Raw genomic sequence first — 11,451 nt, 5'->3', positions numbered from 1 at the left:
TGAGTCATGAAATCAATTTACTGAGTGGCAAACAACATTTTAAAAGAATGAAGCAGAATAGAATAGATTTCATCACTCATAATAGAGTTTAAGCATTATTTAAATAAATGTGTGTATATTATTTGTGTGTTCTGGTTGTATATGACATGTATTTTACTTATTTTAATGTTGGTTGCTATCGAAAAAGCTTGAGAGCTTTGATCTTGCATGCGAAACTGGTCTCCTTTTGGCTCTATTTCTAGTCTAAAAGTTGCCTTCTTAGTCCAGTGTATAACTCCCTTGGTTTAAACAACTGAGATCACACTCCCAGTGTATCTAATGGAGCTCTGGGCTCTGCTCCCCTTTTTCTGAATTGTATCTTCCCAGGTGGGTTACTGAGATCTGTTGTGGCTTAACTCCCTCCTGGGGTTTTAGACTCCAAGCACCACTGGGGATCCAGGTGGAAAACTGCTGATCTTCATCTGTGCCATGACTGGTGTATTGACAACCAGAGCAGGTCATTTCTTGACAAAATGACCTTGAGGAATAATCATGAAATACAATGAATAGTAATACTAGCTAGAAAAGAAATGTAGACGGTGAACATTTTCTTTTATTGAACTTTGAATACGTTATGCCATAAAATTAAAATAAATATTATAGTACAAAAATAGACAAAAGCTACTAGACTAATGCTTTTTTAAAGGACATTACTTCATTTTTGAAAAAACAACAACAAAAAGGGAAAACACATGAAAAAAACACTTTTGAAAGTGAGTGTCACCAGGTTCAGAGATTTCATCCACAGACTGGCAGAATTAAAGTAATTCAAATTCTGAGTGTTTTTTTTTTTTTTAATTTTGTCTTTATAATCATTTGTCTCTCATTGTTTTTTTTGTTTTCTTTTTTTAAATATATCTTTATTGATTTCAAAGAGAGAGGAAAGGAGAGGGAGAGAGAGAGAAACATCAATGATGAGAGAGTCATTGATCAAGCCCACAACCCGGGCATGTGCCCTGACCAGGAATCGAACCCCAATCGCCTGGATCCTAGGTCGACACTCAACCGCTGAGCCATGCAGGGCCGGGCTTCTTTGTTTTTTTTTTCTTCATTGTTCGTTTTGAATCCACTGTTCAGTTGTGGGGATGTGTGGTGCCATGATGGTGGGAGACAGGAACTGCATTCAAAGTGAGCTCAAGTGATTTGGATCTGGATCTTCTCTAGAAATGAACATATTTAGCTGGGTGTGCATGTGTTGGGGCTGGCTCTAGAACTGGGAGTTCTTTAAATTCACTTCCTTGTAGAATACCATGTTGATTGAAGGATGATCACACACAAAAAGTGCGATGTGGAAGCTTACATGTATATTACAGTATGAAAACTGAAAAGTAAGAGCAGAAATAAAAGATTTTTTGGAGGAGTGTTTTATCACTGACGTGTTTAGAATTGCCAGTGCATGGTGAAAACAAAGCAGACCCACTAACTGGTCTTATTATTGTTTTAAAATGATCTACAAACAATTGGCACTGGCATTCCCACAGCCCCACCTGTGGCACACCAAATTCCAGGAAGTAAAGTTACTCCCACTCTTTCACAAGTTCTTTTGATAATTTGTAGAGCCTTTCAATAGCATTAGGGAAATAAGCCTGTGAAACAACACAGTGATTCTTGTTCAGTTAGCCCATTATTTTCTTTTGCTGGGCTCTAAGCCAGGGAACAGTTTTATGGACCTTTCTTGGCTCTGAGGGAGCACCGTCAGTGTGTGTGTGTGTGTGTTTGTGTCGATGGGGTTGCAGGGATGGAGGGTATGTGTTGGTTAGAGTGAGGAAAACACAGGAAGATGAATTTGGCTACAGTGTTCATGGGGTGTACAAATATGGCAAATGGAAGGAACGCCTTGAACATTCCACAATACAACAATATGCATAAGATAAGGTATAATCAGAATCTTGATTTTTTTGTGTGTGTGTATATTTTTTGCCAATATACTTGCAAGTTCTCATGACACTCCTCAGGCACTGCCTGTCTGCTTCCCACCCCCATCCCCAGTTGTTTTTTCTGTTACAAAAAACAACTCGGAATAAACTTTCCTCAGATTCTTTAAACAGAGCTACGATTTTTTTTGGTTTGCCCTTGCTTTTATTTTCCTTTGCTTTTCAAACAGGAGAACATTCGAGACTGACACAATCTGCCTCCAGCGTTTTAAGTGTGCCTCCCAGCTTACCTTCTTAACCTGCCTCAATGGCAAAGGTTTCCTCATTTTTTTTTTAATACATGTGGCTTACCACACAGCTTAGCCTGGCATTCAGAGCCTAATGGGGGGATTTTTTCCAGAGGGGATACAATGCTGAAAATAGAGGAACAGTTTGGTGTCAATGAAATCTTTTGAAACAGCCTTTCCATCTTATTTTTAACTCATATTTCTCCTGTCTGAATTCCAAATAAGAATCAACCTGAGCGTCTTGATTTCTCCCCCTGCATTATACATACTTATGACCTGCAATGTGCCCCTGGGCCCATTTCTGGCCTTACTGCCACCTTGGCCTGTGCTTCCTCTTCAGCTACAACTAGTGAAGAAGGTCCCCTATCTTTCAAGTTTCAGCTTTGAAGCTGGGCCTTCAATGTCATCTATTACTCCAGACAAAGATTCTTTGTCCTTTCTTTATACTCCTAAGCCCCCTACTTTCTTATTGCCAATGTGACTTGCATAGCTTGCTGCTCTGCACTGTAGATATCCACTTGCGAGCCTTATGCAGCCAATGACTATAAGCCACTTGAGGGCAGAATCTATACACCTTGAGCAATTCTGTATCCACTATAGTGTACAGCACATAACCTTGAGTATTCTGTATGCACAATAAATTGACCTAGTGAATAAAAAGTTTAAAATCGAAGGAATGAAAGCGTCACAAAATGTAGCCCTGTGTTAATTTGAGTATGTGTGTATGCAGTTATTTAAAAATCTGTGATTTTGTTAATATAAAGGGAAGCCTTTCAAAGCAACAAGATTAAGAGAAATATTCCAATAGATAATTTGAAAATGATGTGGAGATTTTTTTCATGTTTGATATGTATTTTTTTTCTTCTGTGGAATGTTTATTGACTATCAATAACAATCAAGGAAATATAAATTAAAATAAAAGCAAAGAACCCCACTTTTTGGCCTACCTAAGTGGCAAACTTTTTTTTTAATGCGTAATACCTACGATTGGGAAGGGTTCCATCCACATGGGACCTCATGTGCTACTCGGAGACTGTAAGAGGAAAGTAACTTTGTGAATGGCGGCAGTTTGCATCAAGAGACTTAAAATGTTCATGTACTTTGGAAAAACTGTTTGACAGTATCTACTGAAGCTGAATATGTCATATTTAAGATTCAAAAATCCCACTCTTAGGTACATATCCAGCAGAAATGTGTACATATGTTCATCAAAAGACATGTACTAAATGTTCATAACAGCACTATTCATAATTGACCTAAAATGAAAAGTACTCAAATGCCCATCAGCATTAGAATGGATAATGAGTGTGGCATATATATACAATGGAATAGCATCCAGCCATGAAAATGAACAAGTGATTGCTACACCAAACTACATGGATAGTTTAGTTCACCAAACGACATAGGAGCCAAATAAAAAAAAGAGTACATGCCACATAAATTATCTATTTATACAAAGTTAAAAAAACTGGTAAAAGTGATTTCTTGTGTTAAAGGTCAGGATAATGGTCACCTTTGGAGTGTTTAGGAACCTAAAGGGTGGTTTATGAAGTGCTAATAATATTTTTTTATCTGGGTACTTGTTCCGTGCATGTGTTCACTTGATAAAAATTCAAGGTTAAGTGGATTAACCTTGTTTCTGTATAGTGAATGTGCACTAGTGGTACAAGATAGAAACTGCAGGAGGCAGGAAGCCTGATAAGACTATGTATTTTTCCCTTTCCTTGGCATATACTGAAGTTAGCTGCCTGTGGGTTTGGAGAAAGCACTGTTGTATTAGCTGCCTATTGTCTTTCATTTTATGTCTTTATTAATTTCAGAGAGAGGAAGGGAGAGGGAGAGAGATAGAAACATCAATGATGAGAGTCATTGATCCACTGCCTCCTGCACGCCCCTTACTGGGGACTGAGCATGCAACCCCAGCATGTTGCTGCAATCCCAGCAGATGGGAAACGAACTGCAATCTCCTGGATCATAGGTTGATGCTCAACCGCTGAGCCATGCCGGCCAGGATCTCTTTCATTTTTGAAACTTCAAAGTTGAATAGTGATAGCAGGGGACAAACCCTGGGTGATTTTTTCCCCCTTTTTGTGAGGCTGGATGACAAAGAACCTTGTGCCTGCATTGATGGAGATGGCCTGATCTGGACTACATTCTTGAAGCCATTCAAAGACATTTCTTAGACCTTGGCACCAAGACTTTATTCATTGGTCTATATCATATCCAAAACATTCTACTTGTTACCTATAATTTAGACAGTTTACCTTAGATATGATAATTCATAAGGCATCTTTAAAATCAGTGTACAGAAGTTTATGGTAACTGGCAAGACAGCATACAATACCTCATAGTTTGTTGTATGGGCAAAGGGACACAATAGGCAATTATTTGCAGAATGTCCAGAACATTTGACCCAGTAAGAGTCCCTTTGCCAAATGGAAGGTCTCAGCTAAAATGTCATAAAATGTTAAAATTATTCTTGTTCAAATGCCCAACATCTGTGATTTTGTTCATTGAAAACATAATGTTAAAAACTATGTGAAAGATCTAGCTACATGAGATGGTATCTCAAGAAATTGGTAAGAAGGTATAAAACAGGGTGCTCTGTGAGAGTTAAACAAACAAATCATATATATATTTGGTGGAGATGAAAATAAAGGATGGTTAGCTTAGTGCATCAAAGAAAAAAAATAAGTTGTCTGGACGAAAAAATATACTTTCATCTTACAGGATCATCAGTCTTCCTGCAGGTTATATATTCCCACTGTGGTAGGAACACAGGAGGTTATTGAGGCCTGATACCATCAAATTGTATACCTTCCCACCACCTTCTTTAATGTTCCATGGAGATTGGGACCTTGTAGTTTAGGTTTCAGTGTATTCCTTATATTCAAGCACAGTTTGTGCTTGAAATAGTTTCCAATACCTGCTGTAACACATTGTCACAAACTTGGTATTTTAGAACAACAGAAATTTATTTTCTTACAGTTCTGGAGGACTGAAGGCTGAAATCAAGGTGTGCATGAAATCAGGACTTCATTCCCTTAGGGGATAATCAATTCCTTGCCTCTTCCAGCTTCTGGTGGCTGTCTGCATTTCTTGGTTGGTGCCTGCATGACTCCAGTCTCAGAGGCTGCCATCTTTAAATCCTTCTCTGTTCCATCTTCACATGGCTTTATCCTCTGTGGATGTTGAATCAAATATCCCTCTGTCTCTCTCTTAAAAATACACTTGTGATTGCATTTAGAGCCCACATGGATAAATCCAGGATAATCTCCTCAAATCAAGATCTTTACCTTAACTATATCTACAAAGACCCTTTTTCTAAATTAAGTAATGTTCACAGATTCCAGGGATAAGACCTGTTATCTTTGGGTGCCATTAACCAGCCTACTACAGTTCTTAATAAATATTTGTTGAATGAATGTTAGGTCTATCAATATGACTTTTCAATCTATCTAGATATTTTATTAGTAATTACAAATTAATAAATTTTCCATCTGGATTTACACATTGATTTCTAATAAACTTTTTTAGTTGTAGTCAGCAACCAGCATATGATTATCTCAAAGACTCTAAGAACACTGAGCTTGCTGAGGAACATCCCTAGACAGTGGACAGATCACTAAAGTGCCTTGTGAGCTCCAACCATGTTCTGAATTTTACTGAAGATAGCTTTCCCTCTCTTTCCAGCCGGTGCCGAGCCATGGGCATCTCTTGGGACAACTGGCACAAGCACCGCAAGACCGGGGACAAGAGAAAGCCCTACCACAAGAAGCAAAAATATGAGCTGGGAAGCCCTGCTGCCAACACTAAGATTAGACCCCGCCACATACACACAGTTCAAGTGCAGGGAGGCAACAAGAAGTATCGAGCCTTGAGGTTGGATGTGGGCAACTTCTCCTGGGGCTCAGAGTGTTGCACGTGCAAAACGAGGATTATTGATGTTGTCTACAACGCATCCAACAATGAACTGGTCCGCACTAAGACCCTAGTAAAGAACTGCATTGTGCTCATTGACAGCACACCATACCAACAGTGGTACGAGTCCCACTATGCACTGCCCTGGGCCACAAGAAGGGGACCAACCTGACTCCTGAGGAGGAAGAGATTTTAAACAAAAAACGATCAAAGAAAATTCAGAAGAAATATGATGAAAAGAAAAAGAATGCCCAAATCAGCAGTCTCCTAGAGGAGCAGTTCCAGCAGGCAAGCTTCTTGCATGCATTGCTTCAAGACCAGGCCAGTATGGCCGAGCAGATGGCTATGTGCTCGAGGGCAAGGAGCTGGAGTTTTATCTGAGGAAAATCAAGGCCTGGAAAGGCAAATAAATCCTCTTTCCTCCTATCGTAGCTCGTATGATAAAGGTGTTTAATCTAGAAAGAAAAAAAAAAAAGATAACTTTCCTCAAGAAAAGATTTCTTACTTTTACAGTTTTGTTTTGAAAATTTTAAATAAGCAATTTGATAAAATGCTTTAGAGAAACTTTGCTGTTGGCTCAGCATTGCTCAGAAATTAATTTAAAATAATAGCCAAGATTTGGAAGGAGCCCAAGTGCCCATCAGTAGATGAGTGGATAAAAAAGCTGTGGGACATTTACACCATGGAATACTAATCAGCCTTAGAAAGAAGGAAATCTTACCTTTTGCAACAGCAGGGATGGACCTGTAGAGTATTATGTTTAGTGAAATAAATCAGTCAGGGAAAGACAAATACCATATGATTTCACTTATATGTGGAATCTAATGAACAAAACAAACTAAAACAAAACAGAAACAGACTCATTGATACAGGGGATAGACTGACAGCTGTCAGAAGGGAAGGGGGTTGGGAGTTGGGTGAAAAAGGTGAAGAGATTAAGCAAAAAACCCCCTCATAGATACAGACAACAATATGGTGATTACCAGAGGGAAAGGGGGGTGGAGGGAGGTAGAAAAAGGTAAAGGGGGTGGATAAATGGTAATGGATGAAGATTTAACTGGAGTGGTGAACACACATTACATATACATGATTTATTGTAGAATTGTATACCTGAAACCTATATAATTTTATTAACCAATGTCACCCCAATAAGTTCAATAAAATAAAAAATTTTTAAATGCAAATAAAAATAAATAAAAACATCTGTACTTTTTCTTTCTTTTAGAGGTTTGCCTGAAGTAAATATTTATGTTTGTTGGGAGGATCAATCTCCCAGTTCAGATCCTGCCTTTTGTATCTGAAAGTAAGCCACAAGTTGGAATATTGCTGGGCTCTGTGACTTCCTGCTTTCAAATATGGTGAAAATGACCGTGTTGTTCTTACTCATCGTGGCTTTCCTTCCTTCCCTGGACGGCCTCTGCACCTTTCATTCTCTCTGCTGCTAGGCAGAGATGATGCCATTCATCAATCTGGGAACTTCTTCCTCAGCCAATGACAAAGGTGAGCCTACTGGGTGAGTGGCTTTCCTTGTTACCACTACTAGTACCTTGTATTCTCTTAAAGGCCTTCCTTTTAGGACTCTGAATCACTTACACTGGTATACTTGTTATCCTCTTTATAATACTTTGAAGTGGCAAAGACTCGACATTCATAAAAGAGAGCCGATGCAGGCCCTGCCCTCAAGTTGACTTAAGCGTACTATGTTTGTATCTGGCATTCTGTCAACCAGGACTCTATTAATGAGCAAATCTGACCATCAAAGTAGGCTGAGATTTTAAAAAAATCTATATTATTTATGTCACTTTAGAACCCTGAAGAATTTTAAAAATTATCTGAGAAAAAATTTGTTGTATTCATCATGGATTTAGTAGTCAGTATGGATTTATAATAGTCACAATCTTTGAGAATTTTTAACCCTCAATGCCCCATCCTGTTGCTTGATTAACGTGACTAACAAAGAACTTTAGATCTTTTAAAAAATTCAGATACTCAAGTCTTGCCCCACACCCACTGAGTCAGGATCTCTTGTGTGAGACCAAGGCCCCTTTCTCTCTCTCCCTCTCTCTCTGTATATATATATATATAGTATGTAGTATATATATAAATATAGCATATATATATTATATTTCTGTATATTTTGCATATTCATTTTAATTTTTATTATGGAATTCTTCAAACTTACACAAAGTACAAAAATAGTATTTCCCATTTAACTTCAACATTTATCAACACTCTTGTTTTACTTTAAACTCTTCTATAACCCCACTTTTTTTTCTTTACTGGAGTATTTTTAAAGCAAATCCAGACTTTATATCATTTATTTCAAAAATGTCAGTATTTATCTCATATTTTAAGAAAACATGACCAAATTATCATTAATACACCCACAAAGTTAATAATTCTGTTAGCTGATGTTATTCTGTGTTTAAAATTCAAGTAAGGTTTACACATTGCATTTAGTTGACATGTTTCTGAAGTCTCTTCTCTGATAGTTCTTCCTCCATTTCTTAGAACATTATATATACTTTTCTCCATCTAGCACTATTTAGAGATAGTCATATTTCTTTTTTAGCTTCATAGAACCCCATTGTGTAGATGTACCTCTTTTTATTAAATCTCTCTCTTGATGATGAATATTTGTATTGTTTCTAGTTGTCGGCTAATACAAATAGTATAGTTTTACCAGTGTATTTTGGTATAGATTCCTAAAGGCGGGATTTCTGAGTCAATTATTGCATATTTAGTTTTGCTCTATCATCAGGAGATTCTAGTAATTTGATCATATATTTTGCCTTGATTTCAACTTTCGTGCTGCTTTATGGGGAATGATGTCAATTGCTAACTTGCTGCTTTGCTTGTCACTAGCTTTGTTTTTGCCCCCTGACTTCCTTTCACTGGGATACATGAATCGCCTGAAAGTCTTCAAGTCTTTGTTACCAGGTTCTGAAGACTGTACATAGCCAAACAGTCAACTCACTTACAATGCAGTTTATTGGCATTGTTAAATTACACATGCTATCCAATTGGTTAGAAATTTTCTAAACACTTTATGCTTAAAAATTGGTGTTTATATTTCAAAATCCACAAACAGTAGCCCTGTGGGACCCCTATTCACCACTAGCCTCACTCCAATGTACCACAATTAAGATAATTGCTCCCAGGAAATTTGCAAGAACAACAGTTATTCTGCCTCAAAGCTCCCCATTGCAATAGAATGATTTAACAAATTTAGGGGGAAAAATAAGGTATTCTACTGTATATTTTAGAAATTATATTCAGTATTTAGAGAAAAACACTTTTAAGATTAAAGCAGAGTCTGGGAAAACTTGAGATGTAACAAAATAAGCATATAAGAAGATAAAAAACTATTAAAATACTCAAAGGAAAAAAGAACAAGTTATTATGGAGAAGTGATTGTCCAAACAAACATTCAAGAACACAAATATGAATATTAAAATTTCCATGTTAATTTATCTAAGCTGTACTTGTACTTTTTTTGAGACTGGCCTAGACTGGGACAAATCACAGCTAAATGAGCTAAATAGGCAACCAGGCAGATGAGGGTACCTTGGCATGAGCCAACAATGGTTCTTTCCACACCCTGATGCAAAGCAGTTGTGGTGACTCCTTCCAACCAAATGCTGGTGACTCTGTCATGGTGTAAAGAAATATTCTGTTGAAAATGGATTTCAGGAGAAAATGGTACATTCTTTTCTTTCCATTCTCATACTTCTCAGAAATCACATTGAAATGTTGATTAAAATCAGAAGATGTTCCATTAACTGGTTGCAAACTAAATATCACTTTAAGGTCAGAGGGACCAGAGTTCAACCTTAATCTCTAGCTGGTTGTGTGACTGTGTGGCTCATGATATGAGCATCTTAAACTTCACTTCCTCATTTGTAATGGAGATAATGATGCATATCTGTGGTATAAGGCCTAAAATTAAGGTTCATTATAATGTGCTGCCTTGACATCTGGTAAAATCAGGAGGACATTTAATGATCTAACCACAAATACCTCCCTATTCTGCTCTGGTGGATAAGGTCTCCTAGGCAAACAACTGTCCTTATCATAGGTACCAGGTAGGTTCCTGCTTATCCCTGAGTAGCTTTTATAGTTCCCTGCCAGCCCATGAAATTATACAAACATGCCAAGTTCATTCTCCTGTGGGAACCTAGCAACATTTAATGCTCTTGGTACTACAAAGCCTGACTCCTACAGTACCTGATGATTCACTTTGTTCCCAAGTACAACCCTCATGTGGCCCTGCATTGCACTGTGTTATCTCCCTCTGAACTAAGAATGTATGTGACTAGTAAATTGCTGTTAATCTCATTTGTCCAGTGTTGGGTGTCATGTGCTCAGCCATCCTCATTACCCTAGGATAAAATTCCCTTCTTCATCAGTGGGGAAAATATGAGGCAATTAAAAGAATATCTCAAAGGCTATTGTGAAGAATAAATGAAATTCAATGAAATACCTAGGAAAAAAGTCTGTGTTACTTCTAAGGGTATGTTGAAATACTGAAGAAGTGAGAAAGAAGAGTTTCTGACCTCAAGGCATTCAAAACATAGTGGGAGAGAGACATCATATAGCAATGTAATATATATATTTTTAATCTTTATTGTTGAAAGTATTATAGATGTCCCCTTTTTCCCCCACTCACCCCTTTTACCCCATACCCATGCCCCACCCCAGGCCTTCAGCACACTATTATCTGTGTCCGTGGGTTATGCATATATGCATATAAATACTTTGGTTAACTGTTTTTCACCTACCCACCCACCTCTGCCTTCCCTCTGATATTCATCAGTCTGTTCCATGATTCTGTGTCACTGGATCTATTTTGTTCTTTAGATTCCATATATAAGTGAGATCATGTGATATTTGTCTTTCTCTGTCTGGCTTATTTCACTTAGCACAATGTTATCAAGATTCACCCATACTGTCCAAAAGGGTAAAAGATCCTTCTTCTTTATAGCTGCATAGTATTCCACGGTGTAAATGTATCACAGCTTTTCTATCCACTCATCAACTGATGGGCACTTTGGCTATTTCCAGATCTTAGTTATTGTAAATTGCACTGCTATGAACATAGGGGTGCATAAGTTCTTTCTGATAAGTGTTTCAGGTTTCTTACAGTATATTCCTAGAAGTGGGATCACTGGGTCAAAAGGAAACTCCATTTTCAATTTTTTGAGGAACCTCTATACTGTTTTCCATAGTGGCTTCACCAGTCTGCATTCCCACCAGCAGTGTACCTGGGATCCCCTTTTCCACATCCTGGCCAGCACTTGTCATTTGTTGATTTGTTGATGGAGCCATTC

The 11,451-nt window shown here is 37.8% G+C and overlaps 1 pseudogene; it reads left to right on the top strand.

Annotated features, from left to right (window-relative positions):
• Positions 1 to 5,906: 5,906 nt before the first annotated feature.
• Positions 5,907 to 6,531, top strand: LOC107541337 (small ribosomal subunit protein eS8 pseudogene; annotated as a pseudogene).
• Positions 6,532 to 11,451: the final 4,920 nt, after the last annotated feature.

This window comes from Miniopterus natalensis, chromosome X (assembly GCF_054644295.1).
Source record: "Miniopterus natalensis isolate mMinNat1 chromosome X, mMinNat1.hap1, whole genome shotgun sequence".
Classification (NCBI taxonomy): domain Eukaryota; kingdom Metazoa; phylum Chordata; class Mammalia; order Chiroptera; family Miniopteridae; genus Miniopterus; species Miniopterus natalensis.
Note: the sequence above shows the minus strand (reverse complement) of the source record. Positions and strands in the feature narration are given on the sequence as shown.